At 45.5% G+C, this 13,306-nt stretch overlaps 1 long non-coding RNA gene across 1 annotated transcript; it reads left to right on the top strand.

Moving 5' to 3' along the window:
- Window positions 1-6,549: 6,549 nt before the first annotated feature.
- On the top strand, window positions 6,550-8,473 carry LOC138850326 (uncharacterized). Its single transcript, XR_011390041.1, has 2 exons — window positions 6,550-6,669; window positions 8,131-8,473. It is a non-coding gene; the product is annotated as an uncharacterized lncRNA (long non-coding RNA).
- Window positions 8,474-13,306: the final 4,833 nt, after the last annotated feature.

Here is a 13,306-nt window from a genome sequence, read left to right as displayed (position 1 = left end):
GCAGGGTCCTGTGTCGTTCCTCCGCGAAGAGGGGGAGCGACATAATGGTGCCGTGACTCGGATAGGAAACCTAGGACGGATAGCAAACTTAGGAGGGAAGAAACGGGAAGAATTGGGAAAATATCGGAGAGAGAGACTAGCAAACAGCCTAGGGAAAATACCGGAGAGAGAGACTAGCAAACAGCCTAGGGAAAAGCCGGACGAAAAGGGTGCCGGAAGAAGCTATTGAAAGCCTAGGCATAGATTCAGATACGGACTACAGGGGGAAGCTGGGAGAAATCTCTAAGGTCTAAGGTCGAAAGTGAAAGCTAGAACAAACAGACTCGGACGCGGACTGTGGGGAGAGGCCAGGAGAAATGAGGGAGGAATATTGTTGGAAGAAAACTTAGGGAAACATACCGGGTAGAGAAAAGTGTTAGGGAAATTGAAGCCGCGGGGGGCAGGCCGAGGCGGACACGAAAGCCACTTTGGGATTCTCAAGTTAGCCCGGGAATAGGGGGCAAAAAGTTGAAACCAGAAGCTGAAACGTAAGCCAGATTGGGATCCGTCTGATTAGCCCGGGGAGCAAAGGACGGGAAGCCAAATCGTGGGGCGGAGACGTAAGCTGGGTTGAATTCGCCAGGCTAGCCCGGGGAACTTAGATTGAATGCTAGTGGCGGACACGTAAGCTACGCTGTGTGACTCGCGGAGGCTGCCGTGCGCAGAGAGAGCGTGCGGGGCACAAGTAGATAGGGAACGGGGCTGGCGTAGGCCGTGGTGCAGACGCGAAGGGCGTGGAAAGCGGAGCCACGTAGATGAGAGAGGCGCTGGCTGAAGCGGCGCAGAGCCGGGAAGCTGCAGGGATAAGAGAAATAGAAGTTTAGAAGCAAAGTGAGAGAAATAGGAATGCTGGAAGATAGAAGTAAAATGGGAGAAATAGGAATGCCCGGAGATAGAGAAATAGAGAAATAGAAAGGCCTCCCTACAACACTGCAATGTGAGAGCTTGGATTCGGTCTGCCTGATTAAGTGAGGCGATGAGCACGATGAGCACCTGCGGCGGCTAGCAGCTTATGCGCCGCAGGTCACCGAAGACAGGCACGAATTAACATCAGTAAGGCCTCCCCACAAAAAGGCAATGAGAAGGCTTGGATTCGGTTTGCCTGATAGGGCTTGTAAGCCCCTGCAGGCTCGACCAGAGCATGCGCTGCAGGGCACCGAACACAGGCACGCATCAGCGCCTAAAAACCTCCTCACAACATGGCGAAGAGAGGACCCGGATTCGGTTTGCCTGATTGATAGGACTTGTAAGAGCCTGTGGCAACTCTAGCAAGTAGAGCAGAGTGTGTGCCGTGGGACACCGTAGACAGGCGCGTATCAACGCCAAAAAATAAAAAGAAAGGGGGATCTGTGGGGAGCAACCGGACTAGACTAAGTTACTGGAATTAAGACTTATTCTATGCATCTGCTCTCCCACAATATGGCGCTGGGAGAGAAGTAAACAGCTTCCGCACAGCTGCCTCCAGTTCAACTAATAAACTGTAGGACTTGCTATTGATTGGAGGAGAGCAGCGTACTCGGCGTGTGGGCAGCCGAGTTAGGATTGGCGGAGGAGGACTATAAAGGAGGAGAGAGACGGCATGCACCAGGAACATCTATGGGGAACATCTAAGGGGAACACCTGTGCAGCCCCCGAGAAGAGCCGGCCGGCAGTGTGCCGCTCCCCTGCGGAAGTGGGGAATGTGGCTAGGGGGAACTGCCCTTCCACGGAGGTGGAAGGGATAGTAGCCAACCCGGGAAGAACCAGCAGCAAACCCGGGGAGGGCCGAGCAGACGAAAGAACAGCGCAGGGTCCTGTGTCGTTCCTCCGCGAAGAGGGGGAGCGACAGCTGGCCTACTGTTTGTGTTTTTAAGATCTTAATTTCATAATTTGAGATTCATAAAAAAGTTGTCAGAATACAAACACTCCTATATACCCCTTACCCAAATCCTTAAAATGTTACCAACATTTCACCATATTTGCTTTCTCAATCTGTCAGGCTGCCTGTCTGTGTGTGTGTGTGTTTGTGTGTGTGTGTTTGTGCATATGTATGTGCATATTATGTATGTGTATAATTTTTCCCTGAACCGTTTGGAGTTAAATTGGTTGTATGAGCTTTCTTTATCCATGGGAACCACCATTGTGCATTTCCTAAAGGACGAAGTGGCACACTGGTAGAAATCAGGGAGTTAGCCTCAGACACAGGGACCTGTGTTTGTATGACCCTCACCTTTGGCTGTTTGAGGTTCAGCAGCAGAGCCGAGCAGTTGAGAGCTTATCTTCCACAAGTTCAAGAAGCAGGCACCTGGCCCTGTCCGAGAGAGCTTGCCTGGCTCCGGTCCAGGGCTGAGCCACCCACAGAACACTTTGTGCGAAGGGAGCTGTTCTGTGGACCACGTTGTCCGAGCCACGCGGCTGCCTAGCACCTGGGATGCAGCCACTGGGGCTGAGAGGCTGCACTTTTTCGTTCAATTTTAATTTGTTTAAATTTAAATCAAAATACCCAGTATTTTATTTATATATATTCCCACATACAAAATACCCAGCGTGTTATTTGGTTGTGTGCTTTCCTCCCCCTTCCTCCCTTCCTCCCTCTCTTCTCTCCTCCCTTCCTCTATTCCTTCCTTCTTTTGTTACTTGAGAGAGACATCAAGAGAGTGAGAGCACTCGCTCCAGTTGTTGGTCACTCCCAAATAGTCCACAGTGGTTGCAGTGGGGAACTCAATCCAGGCCTCCCACGAGGGTGGCAGGAACCCAGTCGCCTGAGCCATCACCACTGCCTCCTGGGGTCTGCGTCAGCAGGAAGCTGCAGTCCAGGGCTGGAGCTGGGGTCAAACCCAGGTACCCTGATATGGGGTGCCTCCTTTTGAACTTTATAAAAATGCTTTCATTCTGTGGCAGCCTTTGACAACTTGCTTTTCTCATTCAGCATTCTATTTTGCTGTTTTGTGATGGCTGACTGAAGCTGTTAAAAGACAAATCACGGGGGTCATTGTTTTGCATTGAGTTCCTGCACTAGGCCCTAACAGAGCAGATCAAACCAAAATGCTAAATGCCACGTAATCAAATGGAAACTTTAAGGAAGCAGGTGGATCCCCAAATAGCCCAATCTTCCCTGAAAGCAGGAGATCCCAGTGTACCTGAGACAGTATCTTAAGGAAGTGCTCTTTGTTCTGGCAGCTCCTCTGCCGGGTATAAAACCAAAGGAACCGAGATCCGTGTGTGGCGGAGATACATGCACTCCTGTGTCCATTGCAGCACTGTTCACGGTAGTCAACACACACAGTCAATTGAGGCTCCTGTAAGGGGATGAAGGGATAAAAACAATGGGTGTAGGGACCAGCGCTGTGGCATAGCTGGTAAAGCTGCTGCCTGCCGTGCCGGCATCCCATACGGGCGCTGGTTTGATTCCTGGTGCTCCGCTTCCGATCCAGCTCTCTGCTATGGCCTAGGAAAGCAGTGGAAGATGGCCCAAGTGTTTGGACACCTTCCCCCGTGTGGGAGACCTGAAGGAAGCTCCTGGCTCCTGGCTTCGGATTGGCACAGCTCTGGCCGTTGTAGCCCTCTGGGAAGTGAGCCAGTGGATGGAAGACACCTCTCTCTGTCTCTCTGTAACTCTGCCTTTCAAATAAATAAATAAACCTTAATAAAGAAAAGAAAATGCGCACATGCACAGTCAAGTACTCTTCAACCATAAAAAAGATGAAAATCCTGTCCACTGTGACAACAGGGATGGACTGGGAGGACATCATGTTAAGTGAAATAAACCAGGCGAGCGCACAGGACAAAGACTGTACAGCCTCACTCATGTGTGGTCTCGTGCTGGTTACCAGAGGCGTGGAGGGCTAGGGGAAATGGGAAGATGCTGGGTAAAGGATACATCATTGGAATTGGAGCTGTGGCTTAGTGGGTTAGGTAGCTGCGTGCGGTGTTGGCATCCCATATGGGTGCTGGTTCAAGTCCCGGCTGCTCCATTTCTGATGCAGCTCCCTGATGATAGCCTTTGTCCATAACTCTGCCTCTCAAATAAATAAATAAATCTTTTAAAAAAATGGATACATAACTACAGTTAGCAGGAGGACTATTTAAAACCTTGTCCAGGGGCCAGCACTGTGGCGTAGTGGTAAAGCCGCCACCTGCAGTGCTGGTATCCCATACGGGCGCTGGTTCGAGTCCTGGCTGCTCCACTTCCCATCCGCTCTCTGCTCTGGCATGGGAAAGCAGTGGAAGATGGCCCAAGTCCTTGGACCCCTGCACCCATGTGGGAGATCCAGAAAAAGCTCCTGGCTTCTGGCTGTGGATGGGTGCAGTTCTGGCCATTGCAGCCATTTGGGAAGTGAACCAGCAGATGGAAGACCTTTCTCTCTCTCTCTCTCTCTCTCTCTCTCTCTCTCTCTCTCTCTGCCTCTCCTTCCCCCTCTGTGTAACTCTTACTTTTTTTTTTTTGACAGGCAGAGTGGACAGTGAGAGAGAGAGAGACAGAGAGAAAGGTCTTCCTTTGCCGTTGGTTCACCCTCCAATGGCCGCCGCAGCCGGTGCGCTGTGGCTGGCGCACCGCGCTGATCCGATGGCATGAGCCAGGTACTTATCCTGGTCTCCCATGGGGTGCAGGGCCCAAGTACTTGGGCCATCCTCCACTGCACTCCCTGGGCACAGCAGAGAGCTGGCCTGGAAGAGGGGCAACCGGGACAGAATCTGGTGCCCCGACCGGGACTAGAACCCGGTGTGCTGGCGTCGCAAGGTGGAGGATTAGCCTAGTGAGCCGCGGCGCCGGCCTTGTAACTCTTACTTTAAAATAAATAAATAAATTTAAAAAAAAGTTGTCCAGAACAGGCAAATTCACAGAGCCAGAAATCAGGGAAGTGACTGCCAGGGGCCAAGGGGTGAGGAAGAAGATGTAGGGCAGTAACTACTAATGGTTATGGGGTTTTCTTTCTTTTTATTATTATTTTATTTATTTGAAAGACAGAGTTACAGAAAGAGAGAGAGAGACTGCACGAATAGGAGAGCTCTTCCATCACTCCCCAAATGCCTTCAACAGCCAGGGCTGGACTAGGTGGAAGCCAAGAGCCCGGAGCTCTATCGGGGTCTTCCCCATGCACAGCAGGGACCCAAGTCCTTGAGCCACTGTCTGCTGCCTCCCAGGGTCTGCACTAGCAGGAAGCTGGATCAAAAGCAGGACTTTAACTAAGGTATTCCCATATGGGATGATGGTGGCTAACCCTACCACTCCACAATGCCCACTCTGGCGTTTATTTGTTTTGGGTGAGAAAAAAATGTAAAACTGATTGTGGTGATGGTTGCCCAACTCTGTGATCATGCTGAGGACCCCTGGATTACAGTTTCAGGAGGTGAATTACGTGATATGTGAATTGTATTTCAATAAAGCTGCTTTATGGACTCATTGAATGGCAGATGCCCTGAACAGCACTCTGGCCTCAGAATCAGCCTTGAAGGCATGTGGATCTGGCTCTAGAGCCCATGAGAGTATTTTAGGCATGGAAAGCCAAGAACTCTGGCAAACAAACAAACAAACAAACAAACAAAAAACAAAACCCTAAATGAAAGATCTCTGCGAGTGAGATCCCAGTGGAAAGAACGGGCCATCAAAGAAGGAGGTACCTTTCTCTGAAGGGAGGAGAGAACTTCCACTTTGACTATGACCTTGTCTAAACATGATAAGAGTCGGTGAACTCAAAAGGCTTCCATAGCCTTGGCAACTCATGACTGGAGCCCAGGGAGATTACTGATGCCATATACAAGTGTGTCAATTTGTTAAGTCAACAACAGGAGTCACGGTGCACTTACTCCTCATGTAGGATCTCGGTCCTTAATGTGCTGTACACTGTGATTTAATGCTATAACTAGTACTCAAACAGTATTTTTCGCTTTGTGTTTCTATGTGGGTGCAAACTGTTGAAATCTTTATTTAATATATACTAAACTGATCTTCTATATATAAGAGAAATGAAAATGAATCTCGATGTTAATAGAAGGGGAGAAGGAACGAGAAAGGGGAGGGTTGTGGGTGGGAGGGAAGTTATGTGGGGGGGAAGCCATTGTATTCTACAAGCTGTACTTTGGAAATTTATATTCATTAAATAAAAGTTAAAAAAAGAAAAAAAAATAAAGCTGCTTTATGAAAAATAAATGAGTAATAAAAAAGAAGGTCCCTTCTGCCTTCACTCTTACAGAAAAGTAACCTGATGTGAATAAATCAGTTTGCTCCTACTATTGTGTTTCCTTGTTTGCATCTCACAAAACCCTGTGTTACTGTTGCCTGACAGCAGCCCTCACTCTGTTTGGTAGAATAGAGGTTACCATGACTGAAGAATGCCAAAGAAAAGTCAGATCTATAAGTAAATTTGTTGTAACTTTGTCTTTTGACAAACACACTCATTTTTCATTTATATAGATCACTGTTTGGCTATACTAAAAATTAATGTCACTCGCTTCTTGTTAGTGGCCATTGGGGTGTTTTCCAATTTCTTCTTGCTTCTAGAACGTTCTTAGACATCTTTCCTGTTGCACAAGCTCCCATGTTTCTTTAGAAGGAGAACTGCTGTGTAAGTGGGAGATGCACATGCTTAAACTTACAAGAAATACCCTCCTGTTTCCCAAAATGCTTGTACTAATTTACATTCCTACCGGGTGAGTGTGAGTATTCTTATTGATCCGGAGCCTAGCCAACCCTTGGTGGTGTCAGCTGTCTTCATTTTTTTGCTTTCTTCATTTCGTGGGTGTTAAATTGTCTCATGTTGCCTCAATCTGCATTTTCCTTGATTATGAATGGAGCTGATCTTCTCATCTGTTGATTGGTCTTTCATGTCCCACTTCCGAGAAATGCCTGTTCCTGTCTTTTGCTCATGTTTGCAGCTGGCTCATGTTTGCATGTTGCAAATAGCTTCTTCCGCTTGGTGGTCTTGTTTTCTTTCTAAGGGCTTTATTTATTTTAATGTAATTGAATTTAGAATATGTCTTAGGGGTTGGCACCTTTTTCCTTTGTCAAAAGAAGACTTTCTTGTTCTGAGACTATAAGGATACTCTCCTATATTTTCTTCTATGAGCTTCAAAGTTGTGTCATTCATATTTAAGTCTTTAATCCATATGAAGAGGTAATATTTATGGTTTGGAGAAAGGATCCAATTTCACTGTTTTTTACGTGGATATCCAACCTCTCACTTATCAGATAGTTCCTCTGCTCACCAGTGATCTGCAATGCCATTTCTGTCTTTGCCATTTAACAGATTTCTACATTTCATGGTTTATTCCTATTGGAATATTCTATTCCATTGATCTATTTGATCATCCCAGTGTCAGTCCCATACTATCCCAAATATTTTATCTTTCTAAGTCTATATTTGGGAGAGGAAGTACCCTCACCATTCTCTCTCTCTTTTTTAAATATTTATTTATTTGAAAGTCAGAGTTACACAGAGAGAGAAGGAGAGGCAGAGAGAGAGAGAGAGAGAGATTGAGAGAGAGGTCTTCCATCCGCTGGTTCACTCCCCAGACGGCCGCAACGGCCGGAACTGTGCTGATCCGAAGCCAGGAGCCAGGAGCTTCCTCTGGGCCTCCCACGTGGGTGCAGGAGCCCAAGGACTTGGGCCATCCTCTATTGCTTTTCCGGGCCATAGCAGAGAGCTGGATCGGAAGTGGAGCAGCTGGATCTCGAACCGGCGTCCATATGGAATGCTGGCACTTCAGGCCAGGGCGTTAACCTGTTGTGCCACAGCTCCGGCCCCGATTTTCCCTTTTTCTAATAGTGTCTATTATTGTGCTTTTGTTCTTCTAAGAAATATTAGAATTCATTGGTCTAGATCCACAAAAAATCTGTTATGATTGGAGTTGCATTGACTTTGCAGATGAATTTAGAGGGACATTGTTAAATACATCATTAAACTCTTATCCATGAAAGATTTAAAAAATTTTTTTAATTGTCTTTAAAGTATATGACTCTCTCCACCAAGTTCTCAAACATCTTTTGTTAGTTCCTCCCATACTTATTTCTATTTGCAATTCAAGATGATAAATATTTTTAAAAGTACACCTCCTAAATTCTATTTTTTCTCCTATTGGAAAAGATAACTTTCTCTTTTCTTTTTATTACAGTGTTTAAAAAGTCAAAGGGCTGACCCTGTGGAGTAGCATGTAAAGGTGCCTCCTGCAGCACCAGCATCCTATATGGGCAATGGTTCAAGTCCCAGCTGCTCCACTTTCAATCCAGCTCCTGGCTAATGGCCTGGGAAAGCAGTAGAAGATGGCCCAAATGCTTGGGTCCCTGCACCCGCGTGGGAGACCTGGAAGAAGCTCCTGGATCCTGGCTTCAGATTGGCCCAGCTCTGGCCTTTGCAGCCACTTTGGGAGTGAATCAGTGGATTGAAAATCTCTTTCCCCTTCTTTCTCTCTATAAATCTGCCTTTCAAATAAATAAATAAATATTTTTTTAAAAAAATGGTCTAGAAACTTTGTTAAATTTATTCTAATACTTATTGTTTTTTTGGTTCCTATGTAAATAAACATGTAATTCACATTTCTTCCCTTTCAATCTTTATGTTGTATTTCATTTTTTGTCATACTATCCTGGCTGGAATGCTAGTTTGGCTTTGAAGAGAAACAGTGGTAGTGGGCATCTCTGTGTTTCTATTATGCATTTATTTACTCATTGATTTGAGAGGCAGAGAGATAAAGAGACAGAGAGATCAGCCATCTATCTTTTGGAGTTAGGCCAGGCTGAAGCTGGGAGCTGGTAACTCAATCTGGGTCTCTCACAGGGGTGATAGGGCCCCAAAAGCTTGAGCCTCACGTGCTACCTCCCAGCGTGTTCATTAGCAGGAAGCTGGAGTCAGGAGCAGAGCTGGGGCCTGAACCCAGGTACTCTGACTTGGAATGTGAGCATCATAACCTCCAGGCCAAGCAACAGCCAGTGTCGTTCCATGATTTTAAAGAGGATGTTAGTATTCCCTTTAGAGTGATGCTTTTCTAGAGCTGTTGGGTAGATAACCTTTATTGTTCAGGAAATTCCCCTTCCATTCCTAGTTTGCTGAGAGCTTTTATTTTGTTTATTTATTTATTTAAAATGAGGGATTTATTTATTTGAAAGAGAGAAGGTGAGACAGAGAGAAAGAGAGAGAGAAATCTTCCATCTGCTGGTTCACTTCCAAAAAGGCCACAACAACCAGGGTGGGCCAGCCCAAAACCAGGAGCCAGGAGCTTCCTCCGGGTATCCTATGTGGGTGGCAGGGGCCCAGGGACTTGGGCCATCCTCTGCTGCTTTCCCAGGCACATTAGCAGGGAGTTGGATCAGAAGTGGAGCAGCCAGGACTCAAACAGGCACCCAAATGGGATGCTGGTGCTGCAGGTGGTGGCTTAACCTGCTGCACCATAGCGCCCGTCCCTGCTGAGAGTTTTTCAAGAAAAATCCCGAGTTAAATAATATCAAACACTTCTGCATCTGTTGAGAAGACAGTTAATCACAGTGTAACGCACATTTCAAAATTGCTAAGTGCATATTTCAAATGTTCTTGCTACGAAAAATGATAAGTATTTGAGTTGATGGCTATGTTAGATGGATTTAATTATTCCCAATCATAAATCATTCATAAGTCAGAATGTCAATTTGTACCTCATAAATATGTGCAATTATAAATTGTCAGTTTACAATAAAATAAAAAAGTCTTAAAAAGAAAACAGCGTTTTTCTCGATTGGCTTGTTGATGGGCGCCTCCACTTACAGACTCAGGCACTGGAGCCGCTTTGCTGTTCCAGCTTGGCCATGGATCATGTTTAGGCATTGCGGGTTCAGGCTGTGATTACCCTGTGTGGGACTCGAGTGTCCAAGCTCCCGAGTGAAGCCAGCCCGCCACGTCCGTTCTCCTTGTGTCCTTGTTAGGTTTTGGGGTCAAGGTTACACTGGGCTCTTCCGTTCTTTGCAGGCGTTTGTGGCGGCTGGAGGGAGCTGTTCCCGACACAGAGTGGCTCACAGCATACACCTCCAGCTCTCTAATCTCTTTCTCATCTGCACGTTGGCTCCTCTTGTATTTTTTAATAACAATTCCCAGGGACTTCTCTCTTTTATTCAGATCAATTTTGCCAGGGGTTTGTCTGTTTATGAGTCTTCTCAAAAACCAATTTTTGGCTCTGCTGATTTTGTTTCCTATTGCCTCTTTGCTTGAAATAATTAATTTCTCTCCTTAGCTTTATTACTACTTCCTTTGGGCTTATTCTATGGTGCTTCTTACCACTTCTCAAGTTTGAAGCTTTGCTTATTTATAGTTTGGCTACAATTTCAAGGCTCTGCATTGTATCAGAAGCACTATTTTGCTTTATCTCACAGTTTTAAATTTATTTTTAATTGACATATAATAAGTATACATGTTTGGGGGTACAGTGTGAGATTTTGATACATGTACGGATTGCGTGATGATCATATCAGGGTAATTAGCAAATCCATCACCTCAAACACTTATTGTTTCTTTGTATTGGGAACATTCAAAATCCTGGCTTATAGCTATTTGGAAATATGCACTAAATTATTGTTAACCAGGGGTGGGTTCAGCTGCCGCTTGGGGTGTCCACATCCCTGTCAGCTATATCCACTTTGGATCCAGTTTCCTGCTAACGCATCCCGGAAGGCAGCAGATGATGGCTCGAGTGCTTGGGCTCCTGCTGCCCCGGTAGAGACCTGGAGAGAATTCTGGGCTCCTAGCTTTAACCCAGTCCGGTCCTGGATGTTGTGGGCACTTGGGGAATAAATCAGCAGCCCCCCCCCCTTTTCTCCCCTATCTCTGTCACTCTGCCTTTCAAATAAAAAAATAAATCTTAAAAATCTATTATTAGCTATAGTACCCCTACTGTGCTATAGAACACTAGAATTTAATCATCCTCTTTGTATTTTTGTACCCAGTAACCAGCCCTTGTCTAGCCTCCACTCTCCCAGCTCCTGGTAACCACTACTCTACTCTCCACTTCTTCAAAAAGTTGTTTGTTTATTTATTCATTTTCATTTTATTTGAAAGGGAGTGGTGGTGGGGGAGGCAGGAAGGGGGGGGTGAGAGAGAGGGAGAAAGAGAGAAAGTTCTACTTGCTGGTTTACTTCCAAATGCCCCCAGTAGCCAGGGCTGGTCCAGATGGGAGCCAGAAACCTAGAGCTCCATTAGGGTCTCCCATATGGGTGGCATGGGCCCAGGTACTTGGGCTATCACTTGGGGCCTCCAAGGGTATGCACTGGCAGGAGTTGGATTAGAATTGGAGGAGTCAGGACTCGAACCAGGCACTCTGATATGGGATGTTGGCATTCGAGCCACAGCTTCAGCCGCTGAACCGGGTGCCCGCCCCCACTCTCCACTTCCGTGAGATCAACTTCCACACGTGGGTCTCACGTTTTGATAGGCACTGTTTTCATTATCATTCTGCTCTGTTTTTGAATTTCCAATATGATTTCTTCTTTGACTCATACATTACTTGAAGAAGGCTTTAACATTTCCAAATGTATGTGAATGTCGAATTGATCTGTTTCTAATTTAAATACACTGCAGTCAGAGAACACGACCTGTCTGATGATGGTTCTTTGGGCTCAGACTCACTTTACAACTTAGTACGTGGCCAATAAAAATTTAAAAAAGTGTGCTTGAGAGGTTTAGTCTCTAACTATTAGATGGAGTGTCCCATACATTTCCTTAAATCTTTCTTGTTATGTGGTTCAGATCCTCTTTGACTAATTTCCTGCCTCCCAATCATGGAGAGGGAGTTTTAAAATCTGCCCCCTAGTGTCCTGGTACAGTGGGCTCAGCTGCCATCTGCAATGCCGGCATCCTATATCAGAGTGCTGGTTCGAGTCCTGGCTGCTCCACTTCCAACCCAGCTCCCCGCTGTTGTGCTTGGAAAGCAGAAGGTAGGACAAGTGCTTAGCCCCTGCCACTCATGTGAGAGACCTGCATGGAGTTTCTGTCTCCTGGCTTTGGCCTGGCTCAGCTCTGGCTGTTGTGGCCATTCAGAGAGTGAACCAGAAGATGGAAGCACCTTCCTCTCTCTCTTGTTCTGTCATTCACCCTTTTAAATAAATAAATAAATAAATTTTTTTAAAAAACTGCCCCCATGAGAGAGGTCTTGTCTCATGAGTTCTATCAATTTTGTATTGTAATTTCTAATTTTTGAAGATATTTTATTTAATCCATGCAGATTTCAAATTACTTCTCCCAGAAAACAGTGAATTTTTAATCTTTAGGTACTGATCTTTTCTGTCCCTAATAATGCTTTTCATTTTTTTTAATATTGATTGATTTGAAAGAGTGACAGAGAGAGGCAGCAACAAAGAGAGAGAGAGAGAGAGAGCGAGAGAGCATTTCCATTCTCTGGTTCACTCCCCAAATGTCTGCAAAAGCCAGGGCTGAGCCAGGCCAAAACCAGGAGCCAAGAACTCCATCCTGGCCTAGCGCATGGTGGCAGGACCGCAGGTACTTGAGCCATCATCCACTGCCTCCCCAGCTGCACTGACAAGAAGCTGGATTGCAGCAGAGTAGCGGGGACTTGAACCATGCACTCTGCAGGTGCCCCAGGCGGCGTTTTAAGCACTGTGCTAGACACTTGCCAGTAGCTGTTCTTCAAACACCTGTCTCTTCGTATTTCAGTTGTGTCACTGTACACAGCAAACAACTGGATTTTAAAAAATCCAAACTCTCTCTATCTGCATATTTATAATTCTTAAGTTTATCGTGACTGTTTTATATTTGTCCTATGTTTATGATCTTTCTTCTATTTTTCCCCCTATGCTTTCTCCCCCAACTTTCTTGCTTCTCTACCGTTGCATTGACTTTGCTTCTTATTCCATCCTTTCCTATTGATTTGGAGTCTATATGCTGTTTATTTCTGGTGGTTGCTTTAGCAATTCTAATGAAGTGGTTGCTTTTGCAGACCGAACAAAATATAATGTAATTAGTATGTGAAACCCCCCACCCGAATAATACAAGCACACTTTGACTTTGATCTTCTCCTACAGATTTACATTTTTATATATGTATATATATGCAGCATTTCAATTTTTCCCTTTCTATTCCCTCATGTTGTCATTATTTTATACAATGCTTGCATAGATTTATCTCCATGTATATCAATTTCTTTGCTTATCTTTCTTTCTTGCACACCAGTCCTTCCTTCTGGGATAATTTCCCTTTTTCTTACAACACATTCTTCAGGGGTTTCCTTTGGTCAAAAATTGCTGTTGGTGAACTCCTTCTGTGTTTCTTTATCTGAAGAAAACATCAAGATATGTCCACTGCACCCTCAGCCT

The sequence above is a fragment of the Oryctolagus cuniculus genome, chromosome 7 (genome assembly GCF_964237555.1).
Source record: "Oryctolagus cuniculus chromosome 7, mOryCun1.1, whole genome shotgun sequence".
NCBI lineage: Eukaryota > Metazoa > Chordata > Mammalia > Lagomorpha > Leporidae > Oryctolagus > Oryctolagus cuniculus.
Note: the sequence above shows the minus strand (reverse complement) of the source record. Positions and strands in the feature narration are given on the sequence as shown.